This window comes from Vombatus ursinus, unplaced genomic scaffold (assembly GCF_900497805.2).
Source record: "Vombatus ursinus unplaced genomic scaffold, bare-nosed wombat genome assembly UNPS02014805.1, whole genome shotgun sequence".
Classification (NCBI taxonomy): domain Eukaryota; kingdom Metazoa; phylum Chordata; class Mammalia; order Diprotodontia; family Vombatidae; genus Vombatus; species Vombatus ursinus.
The window spans coordinates 2,829,028-2,850,184 of record NW_020954583.1 but is presented as its reverse complement, the minus strand read 5'-3'; the positions used below and the strand labels follow the sequence as shown (position 1 = coordinate 2,850,184).

At 35.7% G+C, this 21,157-nt stretch overlaps 1 protein-coding gene across 1 annotated transcript in view; it reads left to right on the top strand.

Moving 5' to 3' along the window:
- The window catches only part of HTR1F (5-hydroxytryptamine receptor 1F), a 159,505-nt gene that overhangs the window by 47,141 nt on the left and 91,207 nt on the right, over positions 1-21,157 (top strand). Inside the window, exon 2 of the mRNA XM_027874174.1 lies at positions 4,007-4,065. The gene's annotated coding sequence lies outside the window, so the exon portion shown is untranslated. The remainder of the gene's footprint in view (positions 1-4,006; positions 4,066-21,157) is intronic.

Below are 21,157 nucleotides of genomic sequence, written 5' to 3'. Positions count from 1 at the left end.
TGCCTATCCTGCTTCTTTTAAATAAGGCACACCCATTTGAAGTCTTTCTAGTCATGAGTTTTACCCTGCCAAGTTTCAGTGATAATCAAATTTGTCTCCTATATTGGAACCTCTAGTTCATCTAGAGGTTACTAGGTGACACAGTGTATAGAATGCTGGACTTGAAGTCAGTAAGAGCTGAGTTCAAATCCTGCCATTTACTAGCTGAATGATTCTGAGATGGGCAGCTAGGTGACACAGTGGATAAAGTGCTGGGCGTGGAGTCAGAAAGATATATCTTCCTAAGTTCAAATCTTGCCTCAGACAATTACTTGTTGTGTGATTCTGGGTAAGTTACTTAACCCTGTTTGCCTCAGTTTCCTCATCTATAAAAATGAGCTAGAGAAGGAAACGGCAAAGCACTCCAGTATCTTTGCCAAGAAAACCCCAAATGGGATCATGAAATGTCAGACATGACTTCGAAATAACTGAACAACATCAAGAAGACTCTGGGCAGAGATACTTGATCTCTTTTAGGGCTCTACTTTGTTGCAAGGATAAAATGAGATTCTATATGTAACACGTTTTTGCAAATCTTAAAACACTATATAATGCTAGTTCTTGCCTGTTTTTATTGCTGCCTAAGCTTTAGGCGTTTGGGAACATACAGCCGAGGCCACATGTTTTATATTGACTCTTTTCTTGTAAATTTCTGTGTGACTCAGTTTCTATTCTTCCTTTATTATAGTTATTCTGTATTATATTTCACTTAGTTGGTGGGTAGTTTCTTTCTCATCCTTTTCCACCTGCATTTTATTTTCAAGTCCTTTTGATTAGATTTTTCAGACTCTAGGCACATACTTTCTCACCAGCCTTTATTAGATGTGCTCCATCACTGTCCAGGAGCCTGTTATTGCTGTATTTTATACTGTGATCTAAAAATCCACATCCCATTTGTTTACTTCTCAGGTTATTTTTTTTCTCTTCTGTCTCCTTTGCAATGGGTAGTAATGAGGAAAATAACAACTTATTGCTATCATTTTTAGTTTCTTGCCTGACTTCATAATCTTTGGAAATACTTTCTAGGTTGCTTATGACGGTATCATTTGTGCCCATGTGAATCACCAAAAGTGGATAGTAATCTAATTCATTTTTTAGTTATTTGGTGATTAATCGTGAATGATTTTGTGACATCTTTCCTATGGTTTATATTGAAATGAGGTTTTGTTTTTTCTTTCCCTCCACAAAAGTCTTATCTCTCTGGTATATGAAAAGTTCAAAAGACATAATTTCTAGGTAATTAATCATTTTATTAAATATGGCTAGTGAATAATTAATAAATGAATAAAAAGTCATTTGGGCTTCTCTTGTAAACCAAAGACAGCTCATGGAGGTCTCTCAATGCTTATACGCCCTTGGAAGAGGGGGTGTTCCCAACAGGCAGAAATCAATTCTGATTGGTTAACAATTAATGAGAGAATGAATATTATAATGAAATGCAGACCTATTCTAATGAGGGGCTGGGGGAACCATGACTTTGATTGTATCACTATTACTCCCAGACCACCCACAGCCTTGGGCAAGCTAGACAAAAGGATCACCACCCAAGCCAGTGTAGAACACAATGGGCCAGAATTCACCTGGATTAGACTCTCTCTGTCAGTTTTCTAATTGGGTGGGGTAAAAATTCCACCTAGATAAGATGGTCTAGGTGGGGTAAATTTTGGGGTGAGATCAGTAATTTCCTTCAAAGACTGGCTATATAACCTACAGAGGTTTATTTCTGAATGAGGAAATTAAAAAAAACTTAATCTCAATTAATAATTTGTTATTATTATAAGAAAAAATAATCATTTCTCTCATCCTTGATCTTCACTGTCACATAGAGGTGACATAGTTATCCAGGAGAACATGAGTTTTGCCAGGTCTTATAAGATGGTAAAGTCCTTAAACACAGATACAATAATCAAAGACTATCCTAGCAATGGTTGGAGGGTCTTATTACCAGATTGTCCAAGGGGCACATTGTCTATGAATTATTTTGGGCACAGAAAATCTCAAAGACTCATTCATATTGGTTGGAATTGATATACTTATAGATCCTTGAAATATTAGAAAGAGATATTATTTCAGTATTTTAAGGTTAACTCTTCACGTGTTTTGTCTTCCAAACTAAAGTATAAGGTCCCTGAATGATAATCCTAATGCTTATTTGAACTTCCTATATCATTTAGAAAATATTTTGTATATAATAAATAGTCAGCAAATACTTAATTACATGGAATAATAATATAAAAATATTTTATACACATATGATATTAACTTATTTTAATAGATGCTCAATGGATGTGATCTCATCAGTTTGGATTTTTCCAATGTTGTCGATATCAGCTCATCTGTATCTACCCATTCATTGTGACTCTTGATCATATCCTCCTGTAAGTTCAATATAAAAGCTCCACAAAATATATAGGAGGCCTTACTTGCTTTTTCCTGGCATTGTTAACATACTTGGCCTCAGCACCCCTTTAGTTTACAGTTGATCCACCACATACACACAAGAAAAGCTACTGTAAGTATTTTTATACATACAGTTCCTTTTCTTCTTTCTTTAATCTCTTTGAGGTATAAACCTTATAGTGCTATCACTGGGTCAAAGGGTTATCCAGTTTAATAACTTTTTGAGCATAGTTCCAAATTGTTTTCCAGAATGGCTGAAGTAATTCATCGCTCACCAACAGCCCTTTAATCTGCCTATTTTCCTGCAATCCCTACAACATTTGTCATTTTCCATTTTTTGTCAGCTATGGTTATCATTTGTAGAATGGCTGAACAAAGTATATTAATATAATGTAATGCTATTGTACTATAAGAAATGATAAAGGGAATGGTTTCATGGAAACCTGGGAATATTTGTATAATCTGATTCAAAGCGAGATAAGCAGAAAAAGGAGAGCAATTTATACAATAACAATAAAATTGTAAAAACAAGCAATTTTGAAAAACTTAAGAATTCTGGTCAATTTAATGAGCAATACTTCCAGAGGACCATAAAGAAGCATGCAACCCACCTCCAAAAAGAGAGGTAATAGACTCAGGGTGGAAAATGAGACAAATTTTTTGGACACGTACAATGTGGGAATTTATTTTTTTTTACTATGTGTATTTGTTATAAGGGCTTTGTTTTTATTTTTCCTCAGGTGTACATGGGATGAGTTAGGAAGAACAGAAAATAGATTTTTTTGTTCATTGAAAAAATTAATTAAAAAATATTTAGATTGCCCTTCTTATGGCACAGGACTACAGGACCAAACAACCTTCCTTTTCTGCCATATATTTTACTCTTAAGATGCTTTACAACTGTTCTTCTTTGAAGTTCCTCTTTTGTTATATATTGCAACCTGTTCACACATAACATACCTTCCCATTGCCTTCAGTATGACATTTATTTTCAGTGTTGTATTCCACATATCACAGCCATATAATAATACCAGGAGAATATCAGTCTTAAAAAACAAAGGCCATTATTTCTGGGAGAAGCTTGAGGTCATTAATAGAGTTTTACAATTTCCTGGAAATTCTCCAGCCTACTTTCCTCCTCCTGTTTATTTGAGTTCAAATCATTGTTCATTTGTACTGTTTGTCCATATATGCATATTGGTAGACAAGCTACAGGGTTTCCATTCAATTGTATGTCATATCTTTACAATAGACATTCTTCATCCACTTGGTCTTGCCAGTGTGGATGGTCAGGCCAAACACTTTTGAGTGACCATAGATACTTCTAGGAGGATCTGTAACATTCTAGGGCTTGATTCAACCAGGACAAAGCTATTAATAAAAAGAAGCATCTGTAGAACCTCAAAATCCATAAAGATTTCTTCTTGAGCATGAATTCTGTGTTGGATTTCTATCAGAATGGTAAATACTTTTGGTGAGAGTACATCTCTTTATTTTATACCTCCCCTAATATCAAAATCAGATGAGTTGTTAAACAAGGTTATTTCTGTTGTTATTTCTTTCACAGTCCCTTAAGCGACCTTGATATGGGGACGGGAGACATCCCGAAGGAAGAAAGCTTTTATGGTAACATTTTGTTCTAATAACTTAAAAACTTTTTAAAATAAAAGTAAACCAGAAAAGATCTTGTATCCTCTACACTTCCAGTTAATTGAAGAATGTAAAGATATGATCCACTGTAGAATATTCAATAAGCTGGGAATATAGGTACAAAGAATTAAATAATCATTATTTATAAGGAAATTACATTCTAATGGGTAATGTAAGTAAATGTGTGTGTATGTCTCAAGCATAGAATAAATACAAATATATAGAACATAGTTAAATATAAGGTGCCATGGGAGTGAGTTCAGTTACAAAAATACAAAATTCAGCTACAAAATTCAGTTAGACAAAATTAGAAAAAGCTTCATGTAGAAGATAATGCTTGAGCTGTGTATTTTAAATAAGAAAGGGACACCTTATAAAGCTGGATAAATAGGCTAAAACCAAGTTACATAGAGATTTAAAAACTAAATAAATTAGTTTATCTTTTATCCTAGAGGCAATAAAAAGCTATTGAGGTTGCTTGAGTGGGAGAGTCACATGGTCATATTTATACTTAAAATTTATTTAGATGTAGTGTATAGGATGGACTAGATTTGTGAAAGCTTTGAAGCAACTATCTTTATTATATATGCCTTTGCTGAATGACCAGATGATTATTAAAATTTTATATAAATGTAAAAATGTAGGCATATAGGTCAGTAGTTACCGTTGTTTTACTTACTTTTTTATATGAATAGTCCTGAGGTTTGGTTTTGCTTGTTTATTTGTTTTCAAATTGTTGATATTTTTTTCCCTCCAGATACCCTGTAAAATGGTCCTTCGGCTCTCTTAATATTGTTTCACCTCCAGGACATATCTCCTCTATGTACACTTGGACTAATTTACCTTCTTTTCCCATTTTTGTTATATTTAGAGTTATTTCTATCTCTTCTATAAGCACATGCAGGATTGTGACGTTGAAATACAAAGACTCTACAGAGTCTTTCTGTCAAAAACAGTTTTTAAAATCTTTAAAGTCTTCTGTTAGACTCCTTTTATTTTCATCTTTAAATAATTTGGGGATGATTTTGATTGGTAGGTTCTTTTGCCTAACTTTCTTTAAAATAATTTTGCCCCACACTGTTTGACTCTGCTTGATGAAGAAAAGCTGCTCATAATTTTTCATCAACCATCTTCCATAATATTAGAAAGGTATTTGTATCATACTAGTGGTTCCTTTGGATGCCACTGTTCTCTCATTGGCAATTAAGTCACATGTTTGCTAAGGTCTTTTTTAGACATTTTTAGTATCCTTGTTATGGCAATGGATTTGCATTAGTTAAACTTCTGTATAATATCAGTGTAGATGTCCTTTCTTGAAGCTGTTACCTGTATTTCATCATTAACAGCTTTTTAAAAATAGGTCAGGATTGAGTTATTTCAACCACATACCATATTTTTTCATTATTAGTCTTTCCTATAACCTTACATTAATTCTGATCTTTGTGCTAATAAGTCAGTAGTCTGTCTGTACATATGCATATGCTTCTCACCTTAGTAATGAGTCTTTTCTTTTCTTAGTAATGAGTCTGCTAATATATAATCTATTTCCTTTTTATTATGTAATTTGGTGCTTACCATATCTAGCCCCTGCCAATCTTTTTTTCTTACTAAAGCATTCATGATATGGAGGAATAAGGTTTCTTCATAGTCTGCAGTCCACTTCTGGGTTCTAAGTCTATTTTAAATTCTGCTGCAGATTTTTTTTAGTATTTGTATTATTCATGCTTTTTGTTATATTTCCTAGACCCTGAGTCATCCTTTGTTCTGTGAAAATCTAATTGAAAGCCTTTTCCCTTGTCATCATTGATCTAATAAATAACATTTTAAATATATCCTTTATGTGTTCAGAACTATCTGGAAAACTCATTAATAAATTAAAGGTAAAAAAAATGCTAAAATCAGTGACAAAATGACTTTACCTGATTTGCACCACATAATAAAAATATTTATAATTTGAAAGGAAATTAAAAAGAGGACTCTTTTGTACCTAAGAAAGTTTGCAGTTGTTTTTACTCAAGGGGAGGGAAATCTACTAGTTTTACTAGATACTTGATCTACCATTGAGAAGTAATTTCTTTAAAGGTCCTGCCACTTTGGATTATGATCCCATTCTGGACAAAAATAAAAATCATTTTCTAAATGGATATGTACATAGAGATTCACTTATTCATTCAAAAATGAAGTACCTATGGTGTAGAAATGTGCAGAGCACTGTTCTAGGTACCTGAGGACACAAATAGATTTAAGACATGTTCACTCTTATGAAAAGACAACAGCACAAATAATTTTATTCATAATTGTACGTAATATGTGTTGTTATTCAGTCATTTAAGTCACGTCCAACTCTTCATGACCCCAGTTTGGAGTTTTCTTGGCAAAGCTGCTGGAATAGTTTGCCATTTCCTTCTCCAGTTCATTTTACAGATAAGGACACTGAGTAAACCAGATTAAGTGATTTGCCCAGGGTCACACAGCTAGTACGTGTCTGAGGTGGCATTTGAACTCAGGTCTTCCTCTCTCCAGGCCCAGCACTCTATCTACTGAGCCACTTAACTGCCTCAAATACATGTGTTAGAAAGTTGTGTAACAAAATAGATTAGAAAAATGAAAGACTGAAAGCAAGAAAGCCAACTAAAAAGTTACTGAAATAGTTCCAATGAGAAATGACAAGGGTCTGAAACAGGATAGCAGCTGTGGAAGTATAAAGGAGGGCAGTAGTGCAAAATATAGTTTTGAGGTGGAATTGACTAAACATGACAGTTGATTGTATTTGGAGATTGAGGGGGGAAAGAATCAAGGATGATTATCTGAACCTGGCAGATGCCATGGATGGTGCTGCCCTCAACAAAACTAGAAAATTTTGGGGATAGGGCAGATTTACATGAGAAGATAATGAGTTCTGTTTTGAACATGTTGATGCTAATAACCCATCCAGAAATATTTTGGATTTAGAGAAAAGAGATCTTAGAAGTTATCTAATTTTACAGATTAGGAATCTGAAGCCAGAAAAATTAAGTGAATTAGAAAAGTTAACTGGGGTTCAGAGAGGTTAAGACACATAAATATTAAGTAGCAGAGGCAAGATTTAAACCCAGCTTCTTAAACACCCAATCTGGTGCTCTTTCTACCACGCTTCCAAGAAGCAGTTGGCAAAGCAGAAACTGGAGGTCATCAGAGAGATTGAAGTTGGTATATAGATTTAGGAAACATCTGAATATAGATGATCATAAATCATTAAGAGAGAAAGAATCTAGAACAGGTATTCTTAACTTTTTCATGTCATGGACCCCTTTGGCAATCTGGTGAAGCCTATGTGTACTCCTTCTCAGAATATTTTTTTTAACATGTGTTTTTAAAATTTTGGGTTACAAATTTTCTCCCTTCCTCCCTCCCCACCCACTCTCATTGAAAAGGCAAGCATCTTGATACAGGTGATAGATGTGTAGTCATGCAAAACACTTTCATAGTAGTTCTATTGTGAAAAACTAAGTATATTTCCCTTCATCCTAACCTATCCCCCATTTATTCTATTCTCTCTTTTGACCCTGTCCCTCCTCAGAAGTGTTTGCTTCTGATTATCCCCTCCCCCAATCTGCCCTCCCCTCTATCAACCCCATGCTCTCTTGTCCCCTTCCCCCCTTATTTTCCTGTAGGGTAAGATAGATTTCCATACCCCATTGTGTGTGTTATTCCCTCCTTAAACCAAATCCTATGAGAATAAGATTCACTCATTCCCTCTCACGTTCCCCCATTTCCCCTCCATTGTAAAAGTCTTTTTTTGTCTGTTTCATGTGAGATAATTTACCCCATTCTACTTCTCCCTTTCTCCTTCTCCCAGTATAATCCTCTCTCATCCTTTAATTTTATTTTCCAGATATCACCCCTTCATCTTCAACTCACCCTGTGCCCTCTATCTTTCTATCTATACATACATATAATTTCTTTCCCTCCCACTACATTAATACTGAAAAAGGACTCATCTTTCCCTGCAGGAATGTAAACAGTTCAACCTTAATAATAAGTCTCTTATGATTTCTCTTTCTTGTTTACCTCTTACATGTTTCACTTGAGTCTTGTATTTGAAAGTCAAATTTTTTATTCAGCTCTGGTCTTTTCCTCAGGAATGCTTGAAAGTCCCCTATTGCATTGAATGACTACTTTTTACCCTGAAGGATTATACTCAGTTTTGCTGAGTTGGTGATTCTTGGTTGTAGTCCTATCTCCTTTGCCCTCTGGAATATCATATTCTATGCCCTCCAGTCCCTTAATGTAGAAGCTGCTAAATCTTGTGTAATCCTGATTGTGTTTCCATATTACTTGAATTGTTTCTTTCTGGCTACTTGCAATATTTCCTCCTTGACCTGGGAACTCTGGAATTTGGCTATAATATTCCTAGGAGTTTTCCTTTGGGGATTGGTGGATTCTTTCAATTTCTATTTTGCCTTCTGGTTCTAAAATATCAGGGCAGTTTTCCTTGATAATTTCTTGAAAAATGAGGTCTAGGCTCTTTTTGATCAAGGCTTTCAGATAGTCCAATAATTTTTAATCTCTCTTTCCTGGATCTCTTTTCCAGGTCAGTTGTTTTTCCAATGAGATATTTCACATTCTCTTCTATTTTTTCATTCTTTTGGATTAGTGTTACAGTGCCTTAATTTCTCAAATTGTCACTAGCTTCCAATTGCTCCATTCTAATTTTTAAGGAAGTATTTTCTTCAGTAAGTTTTTGGACTTCCTTTTCCATTTGGTCAATTGTGCTTTTTAGGGCATTTTTCTCCTCATTGGCTTTTTGGACCTCTTTTGCCATTTGGTTTAGGCCATTTTTTTAAGGTGTTATTTTCTTCAGTATTTTTTTGGGTCTCCTTTAGCATCACTCTCAGTTTTTCCTCTACTTCTCTTACTTGCTTCTCAAAACCCTTTTTGAGCTCTTCCATGGCCTGGGACCAATTCATATTTTTCTTGGAGGTTTTGGATATAGGAGATTTGGCTTCATTGTCTTCTTCTGGTTGTATGTTTTGATCTTCTTTGTCACCAAAGTAAGATAATATAGTCTGACTCTTTCTGCGCTGCTTGCTCATGATTCCAGCCAATTACTTGAGTTATAAACTCTTTGTTAAGGTAGGGGTCTGTTTCCAGTGTGGAGAATGTACTGTCCCAAGCTTCAGGGGTTTTGTGCAGCTGTTTTCAGAGATACTTCTAGGGACCTGTAAATTTTCAGTTCTTCTAAGGTGCTATGATCAAGGGCAAGGTGTTTACTCCTTTCCTGGCCTGTACTCTGGTCTATGAGTGACCACAAGCACCCTTTTCTATCTTGGAACTGTGAGAATTTCTTCTCCACAGCCACTACAAGCTCCACCACACCAGCGCTTCTCCTCGCCCCAGCACAACCACCCAGAACTGTGACCCAGATCCAAGAATGGGCAAAGCAAGAGAATCCTGCACCAGCAGAGAGATCCCTGCAATCCTCCTCTGATCAGCCCCTTGATTCTCTCTCAGTCTGTGGGCCAGGAGCTCAGGAGGCAGGCACCACCCTGGGGCCAAACCAGGGAATGGGGCTGGAACCCCACCTTGTTTCTCTCTCACCCTGCAGAAACAGACTTTTCCCACTGACCTTCTAAGTTGTCTTTAGCCTTCATGGATTGAGAAGTCTGGAAACTGACACAGCTGCCCACGATTCAGTCCTCTGAGGCCTGCTCCAAGTTCGATGTGGCCTGCACGCCCATGCCGAACTATGCTCCTCTCCCTGCCTGACACGATAGACCTTCCTGATCAACCATCCAGGCTGTCTTTGGCTGGAAATTTGTTTCACTCTGTCTTTTTGTGGGTTCTGCTGCTTTAGAATTTGTTTAGAGCCATTTTTTACAGGTATTTGGAGGGGTTTGGGGGAGAGCTCAAGCAAGTCACTGCTTTTACTCCACCATCTTGGCTCCGCCCTCAGAATGTTTTTCAATGCACAAAATAAAACACATAGAATTATAAAGGAAACTAATTATATTAAAATCCAATTATCAATTTTTTTTAAATTCAAGGACCTCATTTTAAGGACCCCTGGTGTAGTGAGGGAAAAGGGAAGGGCCCAGGACTGAGCCTCTATAGATAAGCACAGTCAGGGAGTAGTAGATAAAGATTTAGTGTAGGAGGATTGGTTAGAAAGGTAAAAATACACACAGGAGAAAAAAAATGTTATAGAAGTAAAGCAAGGAAAAGAGTTTGTTTTGGGGGGTAGGATATATAGGTGGTGGTCAACAGTTCAAAATTAAATAAAGGTAAAATAAGATGAAAATTGAGAAAAAAGCCTTTGTATTGAACAATGGTCTGGGGTAAGCACTGCAGAGTTCAGGCAGATAGAAGTAAGAATAGGTGTATTGTTACTGATGGATATCCTAGTCCAGGCTGCCTCTATCTTTGACAGCACAGATTTAGGACCAGAAGGGATTGTAGATCATCTAGTCCAAATATTCCATTTAACATAAGCCATTCAGCAGATAGCAAGAACACCCCCCAACTCCCTGCCAAACATCATCATCATATTCTGCCACTAACCACCCTAATATCCTGTGGATTATAGAGATTAAAATCAGTTCACAATCATGATTAAACCAAAATCCTTGGACATCACAAAATCAGATACTCTCAAGATTGGAAGAGATTTAGAATTTGTCTAATTCTACACATACCTGAGCAAGAATTGCCTCTAAAACATTCCTAATAAGTGGTCATCCAAGTTTTCCTTTTTGTGAAAGTCCCCATAGTAATGATGTCATCACATTTCACTAAGAGCAAGCCTTTAGGTAGCCTTAACCACCATATCTGCATTTTTCCCTGATTCTATCAACATTGCCAAGTCTGGTGCAAGCTGAGTATATACACATCCAGCCAGCCAGCTAATTATCAGAAAGTAATTTTCCATCAACTTAACACCTCTAACATTCCCCCAATAAAAAAGAGAATTAAATTCAGTTGTCAACTTGGAATTTTCCTGGAAATGACAGAGCTAAGAGAAACAGTGCATGAGACTGTGCCTGAAAAAAAAAAAAACCCTGGCACCTCTCAAATACATAAAGGGCCAGTTCAAAACACCTAATGATGTACAAAACTGCCTGTACTCCTCCAGGTCTTTGAGCTCAATGGGGAAGCCATTGGCCCTCTTTTTTGGTAAATTCATGATAACTAATAAACTGCTAGTGCTCAGAAAAAAAAAAAAAAAAAACAGACTGTGCCTGGCATAGAAATAGAAACTATGAGCAAGAGTTTTTATTTTCTCTGCATATTTTACTTGTATATTCTTTTTTTTGAAGATTTAAGAATCCTAATTTATGTATTTCATGATGGAAAATGCTATCTGCATCCAGATAAAGAACCAATGGACTCTAAATGCAGATTGAAACATACTATTTTCACTTACTTTTTTTGGCGTTTTTTCTCTTTTGGTCTGTTTCTTCTTTCGCAACTGTGACTAATATAGAAATACGTTTTATATGATTGCACATATATAACCAATATCAAATTGCTTACCATTTTAGGAAGAGGGGAGGGGAGAGAGGAAGGGCAACAAATTTGGAACTCAAAATCTCGTAAAAATGAATGCTAAAAAAATTGTCATTACATATAATTGGAAAAAATAAACAATAATTATGTATTTCTGTACAACAGGCTAATAAAATACATTTTCAATGTACTTTGAAATATATGTCTTTATTCAAATTCTGTGCATAATATAAAAAGTCTGTCCATTTCAGGCATGAATGCATGAAACAGAAAAATAGGGGGCCTGTACCATCCACTATAAAGCTCAAAGTTCTTTTATCTAACACAAACTCTGTTGCTTTGCTTAAGTCCTATCAAATTGCACCCTACCCAATCAAATGTATTAGACTTTCAGTGGAAGAAAAACTATTGCCATCTTAATATTTGCCTTCTACAACACTACTATTATGATTCTCTGTCTGAGGAAGACAAGCTTCAGCAACTTCTGCCAAAATATTGGTACACTTAGTATAAGAGAAAATGAACCATATATTTGTTGGAATTTTAATCTTCAATTCAATTCAACAAATATTGATTAGGCACCTTTCCTGTGGCCCTGGTAATATGAAAACAAAAAACCAACAATGCCCCTTAAGGAGCTTAAATCTACTGGTAGAATGAAATGAAATTTAAATCAATCCAAGCTTATGACCAATAGAAGGACAAGTCACAGCTTCTCCTTGGGGAAGCAAATAAAAGACTTAAAAGAGGTGGCCTTATTATATGGAGAAAAGATCATCCTGTGTTTATTGTTTCTTGAATACAGAACTATGCTGAATTGAAGTTATCCTCTGATATATTTAGGCAAATATATTTGGTATAATGAAGTGATGTTGAAAAAATAGAAGCAGAGCCACCAAACTATACATAAGAATTCCTGCAGGCCATATATTGATTTAGAAAACCATAAATTAATATTATTGAAAACCACATTAACATTATCTGTGTTTTATTGTAATTTTGTTTATTTTGTAAAGTATTTCCCAATCGCATTATAGTTTATTTTGGGTGAACTGTGGGCATAGGGCTTGATATAGTGAGCACAATTCTGAGAATGGGAACATGTGGAGAGCTCTATCACTGTTAAGGTATCACCTTTTATTGGGATTTTACACAAGACCTCTTTCATGAAATTAAGGAACTTCTTAGATGGATGTGTCACTATCCATCTAAAGTTGGGGGGAGAAGGGTGCAGTGTGTTTGACACTTCTGGTGTAGTTAATAGAAGACTGGATTTGAAGTTAGGAAGTAGTAAGTCCAAATCCTACTTTAAACACCAGCTGTGTTATCCTCATCAAGTCACTTAACCTCTCTTGGCCTTTTTTCTCAAATGTAAAATATTAGAATATAATAACACTTATTTTATAGGGTTATTGTGAAAATCAAATGAAACAATGTATGTAAAGTGTTTTGCAAATACTAAAACCTTAAATATTAGCTATTATGTTCATATATGTAAAAATTATCTTTTTACATATTAGACATGACCATAAAGATAAATGTATTATTAAGAAAGTAGCATGGTCTATTGAGAAAAAATGCTTGACTTAAAGTTTGGAAGATGGAGGTTTAAATTCTGGCTCTGCCATTTGGTTGTTATGTTGTCTTGGGAAAGTCATTTTACTTTTCCTCATCTATAGAATGAAAATCAAAATAGTCACACAACTTCCTTCACAAAATTGTCATAAGGAAAGCTTTCTATTAGCCTTAAAGCACTACATAAAGGGAGACAGTATTTATTTAATGATCTTCTGAGTGGTACTATAACTGAGCATGTGAAAAAGAGAGACATATCCATCTAAGTTCCATAATTTCATGAAGGAGATATTGTGCAAAGACCTAGTAAGAAAGTGATATCTTAATAATGATAGAGTTCTTCAGATGCTCTCCTCAGTGTTGTGCTTATTGTATCTAGCCCTAAAACAATATTTTACAATTATTATTATCTCCTCAGTGAGCTCCATAGTGACTCTAAAAAAGATCATTTTAGCTAACTACACTTAAAAAAAAATAAAGAAAGCATAACATCCAAAGAATGGCACAAAGTTGGAAAGACAGATCATTGAGTAGGCCCTTTCATGTACAGACAGTTCTTGTTTTATGTTGCTTTTCCTCTCCTGTCTGTGTCCGTGTTTGGCAAGGGTAGAGGCATTGTCTCCCTACATGGTTGTCCTGTGTTCCTCCTCCTGCTCTAGCTTTTCTGTCCCCAGTCCCCACATATCCTTGAACCATGTGCCAGCCTTCTCCCTCCATGGCGAACACCCCTTTCCAGCATTCTTCCCTCCCTTCTTCAAGTCCTTTGGCAAACTGGCATGGTGCAAAAATCACTTTATATAAAAATATTGCTTTACATAAAGTGAGAACTGTCTGTAGGTGTCTGACTATATATACGGGTATGCTTGGACAGATGCAAGGTTGTATTATATTGAAAAAGAAGGTTATCAAGCTAAATTGGATTCCAGAAACTCCACAGTGTTTTCAGTGATCTTAAGCTATTTGTTGCCTACCCCCCCAAAAAAAAGAATAACAATACTAACAACATCATTTTAACACAAATATTGTCCTTATGATACTGTGTGACTGTGGCATCTATAAGGCATAATGGATACTGTGCTGTGCCTAGAATCAGGAAGATCTGAGTTCACATACTGCCTCAGACACTTTCAAGCTGTGTGACCTTGGGCAAGTCACTGAATCTCTGTCTGTGTCAGTTTCTTCATCTGTGAAATGGGAATATATATCACTTAACTCACAGGGTTATTGTGAGGATAAATGTGATATTTGTAAAGCACTTTGTGCACCTCAAAGTGCTATTTAAATGTTAGATGTAGCTATTACTAACATCACAATCTCAGAAGATTAAAATTTTCAGATGGCCCTGAAGGTCATAGAAAGTGTTATGGTAGTCATAAGTACAGCGCAACATATTACCAATTATAATTTGTGTCCTAAAAGTAGGAAAAGACGTAAGTAAAGTCATATACAACTATAAAATCTTTAACTAACCATGTAATCAGAATAGAGAATAATGCATGCACAGCCCATTTGCTTCCCTGGTGTCCACAAAATATTAAAAGAACTCATGGAACGGCTCCAGCACCAAGAAGAGATCGTCTAAGACAATAATAACATATGTTGAAAAGGCATGGATAAGCTATGATCTGCACAGGTCAAAGTGGAGATCCCAGATCACTGAAGTATTGAAGCAAGTAAGAACATATTGAAATAATATCCATGTGAACTTAAGCAGTATATTATAATGGAGGGAGCAGGGGGCTTACAGTAGAAAGACCTAGTTTTGAATCTCCACCCCAGCACTCACTATTGGTTCTTGAATTAATCACTTTACTGCTCTCGGCTTCATTTCCTCTTTCATAAAAATGGGTACCTTAAAACATATATTCCTTAACTCAACTGGGTTATTGTGAAGAAAGCTTACTGTGGGTTATACTTTTCCAGACTCGTTATATATTACTTCCTTTCATGCTTTCCATGGGCCAGCCAAACTAGATTCTTCCTCTGTCCTGTCCCTGGGCCTTTGGACAGGCTGTCATTTCTTTTTTGAAATTCTATTCTTTCCTCACCTTTATCCTATTCTTAGTTTCAATCAAAGCTCAGGCAAGTGTCAGTTTCTGTATGAGGTCTTTTTTCTATTTTTACAATAAAATAATAATTGATAACATATTACAGCCTACTAATGACCACTATAAGCTTTTCCACGGTTTTTGGGGCCATCAGACGTTTTTTAATCTTATGAGACTATGATATTGCATGGTTTTCAGTCAGACAGTATCACCAAGAGAATATTTATGTTATAAAGTTGTTTGGATTTAGGGGAGCAGGGAGGAGCTTAAAATCATTGAAGGTGTTGTATAGTTTCCCAAGTCCAATTCAATTTGATATCCTTCTTATTTAATTCTACTCAAGGTAGTAACTGTCCAAATATGCCTGTCTATATACTCAAAAAACACAAGGAAGGAACAATTCAATGAGCCGCCTATCCAACTTCATGTTATTATCTGGAAAAATTCCTTTCATCTACTCTTGCCTCTCCCTAACCTGTTCCCATCCCATACCCTGTCTTGTATCCATATGTATATTTTGAATATACTTTAACATAATAATAGCTAATAGCTAGCATTTACATAGAGCCTTAAGGTTTGCAAAGTGCTTGGGAAATATCTCATTTTCACCTCACAACAACCCTGGGAATTAGGTGCTTATTATTGTCCCCATTTTACAGATAAGGAAACTGAGGTAGACTGAGGTTAAATGACTTGTCCAGGGCCACAGAGCTGGTAAAGATATGAAGCAGGATTCAAACAGGACTTCCTGACTCTGTGTCCAATATTCTATCCAATTCACTACCTACCTGTCTCTATATTGACATATGTATATAAAGTTGCCTTCTCTGTTAGAATGTAAGCTAACATTATTCAAAACAGGAAAGGCTACCTCAGGAATAAGCAGATCCCCATCCTTGCAGGTACGTGACCAGAGGCAAATACCTCTGCTGACATAACTGCATGGATGACAACTTGTTAGCAATTCATTCTTCCAATAGGGATTGGACTAGACCAGAACTATCAAACACATGGCCTATGCCTGATTGCAGCCTGAATCAAAAAATTTAATAGGAAATATCGAACAAAATAAATAAAAATACAATAATATATATATACATACAATGTTAATATGTGGTTTTCTAAGTCAATATATGGCCCACAGGGATACTTACGTATGATTTAGTGGCCCCTGTTTCTATTTGATTTTGATACCACTGAACTAGATTATTCATTCCCTTCCAACTGTAAGATTTTATTGTTCTAGGATATTGACTTATTCTTCTATTTTGTGAAATGTCTGAAATATCAGTTTCTTTAGCTCCTTTTTCTCAGTTTTTCCTTGCACTTGTTAAGCTGCTATTAGCTCTTGTTCTCTACTACTCATCCTACAATTTAATTATCTATGTCAGTTCATCAAATGAGATAAGTACAGCTGCTGACACATTTTTAGGAAGATAATTTTATTGCTAGGATATATTGTAGCTCAAAAGTTGTGACTTTTGTTGAATCTCATCCTTTCATGTATTTCTTTTTGCTAGGGAAGACAATGCATTTTGATCAGGTTAACAATTAGGAAGTTCTTTAAAAGATTGTTATTAACTAATCACTTTTACTTCTCTAGATTCGACTTGGGTTTGCATATTATTGAAAAATATGACTGCAGCAGAAGTTATATCATTCTAAAGTGTAAGGAAAAAAAACTTGGCTCCAAGGATTTGCTTTAAGAGGACACAATGCTGGGGCAGCTAGGTGGCACAGTGGATAGAATACCCGCTCTGAAGTCAGAAGGACCTGAGTTCAAATCTGGCCTCAGACCCAACACTTGACACGTACTAGCTGTGTGACCTTGGGCAGGTCACTTAAACCCAATTGCCTCACTAAAAAAAAAAAAAAAGAGGACACAATGTTTCAGAAATTATAGCATTTATATTAATTGGCACTGCTGACAATTTGTTATCTCTTAGTTGTCTTTCTACCTACAATGATGATGGAGTATTGAGTATTCTTACCCTACAGAGAAAAATTGAAATTGTTTTTCACCTTGAAGATTACATCAAAAGCATTAGTAAATTAGATAAAGAAACCACTGTTTTGTTTCTAAGCCTGTTTCTATAAAGCTCAAAGTCAAGGAAAAATGTGGCAAATACTGTATGTGGTCAATCTGATTAAGTGAGAAAAGACCTAAATTATACAATGTGAGTATTATTATATTAACCAGAGAGCTGGTAATCTTTAATATATACTTTGTAGACAAATCATAAAGCAATACTAAGATATCAGCATTCCCAAATACAATATTTCCAGAATAGCATGAGGCCTAGGTAGGTATTTTGTATTCTGTTCCAGCTTAATAACCTTGAGTATTTTGCTGGCACTCTATAGGACTCCTTAAATAGGAAACAATTTCCATCACAGTACACTTTGTGTTTCCTACAGTATGATTTAATTTACATTTGAGTACAAGAAATAGGATTTAAACCAAAGTCCTCCAACTCAAGAACTAGGGCTCTTTCCACTGTACCTGACAGCCTCATCACACTTGTCTGTGGCTTCTGCAAAACTCCCCAAAAATTCCCACTTACTTTCTTATGCTGACCTGCGATATATCGAAACCACAATGGAGAAAGTCATAATGTGGAAGGGTTAACTATAATAATAACTGACATTTATATGCTTTAAGAACTGAAAAGTGCTTTACATCTGTTATCTCATTTGAACATCACAGCACTGGATTCTGAGGGGTAAACAGAGAGGAGTTGATGACAATAGGGCCTCAAGATCATACCATATGTTCTAAGCCAGTCCAAACAATCCAGACTCAGGACTAGAATACAATGAAACATATATGGTTCATATAAAATGTGAATAAAAATAAAGGACAATGAAAGGATACAATAACTGATTCACAAGGATATTGCTCCAGTCCGCCTCCACATTCACCATAGCAGCCACACTAGGGTCAGAAAGACATCCTGCCCAGCAGCAGGAATTCTGCCAAACCTCAGAAGCACCACTTCACAATAAGCTGCACTTTTGATGCCTCAGGTGACAAGGGAGCCATGCTAATGACTCAGGACCTAGTCTCCCAGCACAACCAAGTCCTGAAGACAGTTGCCTTGGAAAAGGAAAGCAACTTATTTTAAGTAAAACAAATGCTGCTCCTATTAAGCCGTAGGAAATCTGTTAACAAAGAATTAAGTATGTTTAGCCTAGATAAATCAAGAATCTATGGGAGAAAATAGCCATCTTCAAGTTATATGGAAGAAATATTAGGCTTCTTTTGTTTGTTTTTGGAGGTCAGATCTAGAGTGACAGATAGGTCCCAATGGGGGACAGGGAGGCAGTTTTTCAACTCTATATAAGGAAAACCTTCCCAATAATTAATAAACTTTCCTTATTATATTTTTTGTTCACCTATTTCCATCATGTTCAACTCTTCATGACTCCATTTGGGATTTTCTTGAGAGTGGTTTGTCATTTCTTCTCCAGCTCATTGTAGATGAGGAAATTCAGGCAAACAGAGTTAAGTGACTTGCTCAAGGTCACACAGCTAGTAAGTGTCTGAGGCCAGATTTGAACTCAGGTCTTCCTGACTCCAAGCCTGATGCTCTATCCACTGAGCCACCTAGCTGACCCTCATAATTAGAGCTATCAAAAACTAGAATGAGTTACCTCTGAAGGTAGAGAGTTGTATTCACAAGGAGACTTGTCAGGAATAGTATAGAAACAATTCTTCATCTGGCAAGGGATGGACGAGATAGCTTCAGAGGTTCTGTGATATATAACTTTTCTGATTCCAAACAGAGCTGCAATTCTAATTCCATCTAATCATAAAAGGTAGTACATTACATCTCAAACTAATTTCCCTTTCATTTAATTTCCTTTCCTATTAGTTTTGGCAAAGAAGGAAAAAATATTTAAAAGAACAAATTTTAGCAAAGAATCACATTTTTACCAATTTAATTCACTTCAGCAAGCATTTATATTCAGAACCTAAAGCATTAGGGATGGCATGGAGTCATGAATAGATAGAATTGTAATCAGGAAAACCAGGGTTCTAGTCCTGCTTCTGGCACATACCAGCCGCTGTACCATGGAAAAGTTGCTTATCCTCTCAGTAACAGATTTTCCCAGATTATTAGTTATCTATATTAGCTATCTCCAGAATAGAGCTGTTTTTAGCAGTTCCTAAGTCAATCACATCCATAGCCAACTAACAACTTAGTTAATTTAGAGGAGGGGGAAGGAAGATTCCTGTATCTGTGTCACACACACACACACACACACACACACACATTAAGCTTTACCTTAAAGAAAGGGTTGAATTTTTAAAACAGAATAGAGGGAAAGTTGGAGTTTTAGATAATGGTAACAGTATGACCAAAGGCATAGAGGTTAAAATGTACAAGAAGCAGTCAGAGGAATGCTCAGTCTAGCTGTGTCTGAAAGAAAAATTGATAAGAATTGCTGCCTGGTTAAATATGGAAGGAAATGGAGCTGGAGGAATCAAAGACAACTCTAAGATCTAGAAGGCAAAAGAGTTAGCAAGGATGTGGTGCATCATGTTGTATTGCTCTATAATGACTGATCTTAAATGTCTGTCTTATAAGAAGCCTACTAAAATATGATATTTCCTTTTTTGCTCCTGATTTTTTCATTTGCAAATTCAATTTGATATATATATTCATATATGTACATATGTATGTGTGTGTGTGTGTGTGTGTGTGTGTGTGTGTGTGTGCCCTTGCCTTGTCTTCAAATGGTTTACTACCAGCTGGGGGAACAACAAATGAAAGCATGAATTAACTCATACATAGTACAGCTATGTGTGATAGTGGATAGAGGTTTAGACCTGAATCCAAGAAGATTTGGGTTTAAATTCTAGTTCTGTGACCCTAGACAAATCAATCAACCTCTATCTGCCTTGATTTATGAAATAGGGATAATAGTATCACCTAAATTGTTGTGGGGATAAAAATAAGATAATATTTGTAAAGCACTTTGCAAACCTTACTTATTGTGTTGTTTTATATTATTGTTTTTATTATAGAGTTATAATTATTGTTGATTTTATTATTATTTAGTTATTGTTATTCTGAAGAGTCAACAAATACAAAGGGAAGCATCAAAAAATATATGAACAGAAAAGGAGATAGGCCGGTTTTGGAACAGGATAACTGATGGACAGCCCATTTGTGACATTGGTTTTTATGTCAAGAGATCTAGAAAAAGAGCTCAAGCATATGGAGTAGAACCCCTCCACTGGGGAAAGTATCTATATCCCTGAGATCACAAATCCACTAAAATAGAAAGCAAAACTTTTTAATGTTGTTTTTCACTAATATGATATTGGGCAGCTAGGTGGCACAGTGGATAGAGTGCCTGACTTGGAGTCAGGAAACTCATCTTCTCAAGTTCAAATCTGGCCTCAGACACTCACTAACTGCGTGATTCTGAGCAAGTCACTTAACCCTGTTAGCCTCAGCTTCATCATCAGTAAAATGAACTAGAAAAGGAAATGTCAAACCCCTTCAGTATCTTTGCCAAGAAAACCTCAAATGGGGTCACAAATAGTCAGACACAACTGAACAACAACAATATGAAATAATGTATTATTAAGTTCAAACAATCAGCTGAATTTCATTTTACTTTCTTTAGATGAATACTGTCTACAGGAATTTACTGAGTCTAGTTACTTTCTTGGCACTTTTAATATAAAGAAGGGAAAGAATTTCTAAATGGATGGACTAAACTGGAACCCATTTGCTCTCAAAGATATGAAACTTTACTTAAGCATTCAAAATATGTAGAGTTCAGCTCTCTTTGGATAATTAATTATTATTACTATCTCCTTTTTATCCACATTACTTGATACATTTGTGTATGTGTCTACAGGAACACAGCATAGGGAAAATGTACAACTGAATAGCAACAGGGATTAGGGAATTAGCAAGAAAATCCTTTGCTTTCTATTCTCA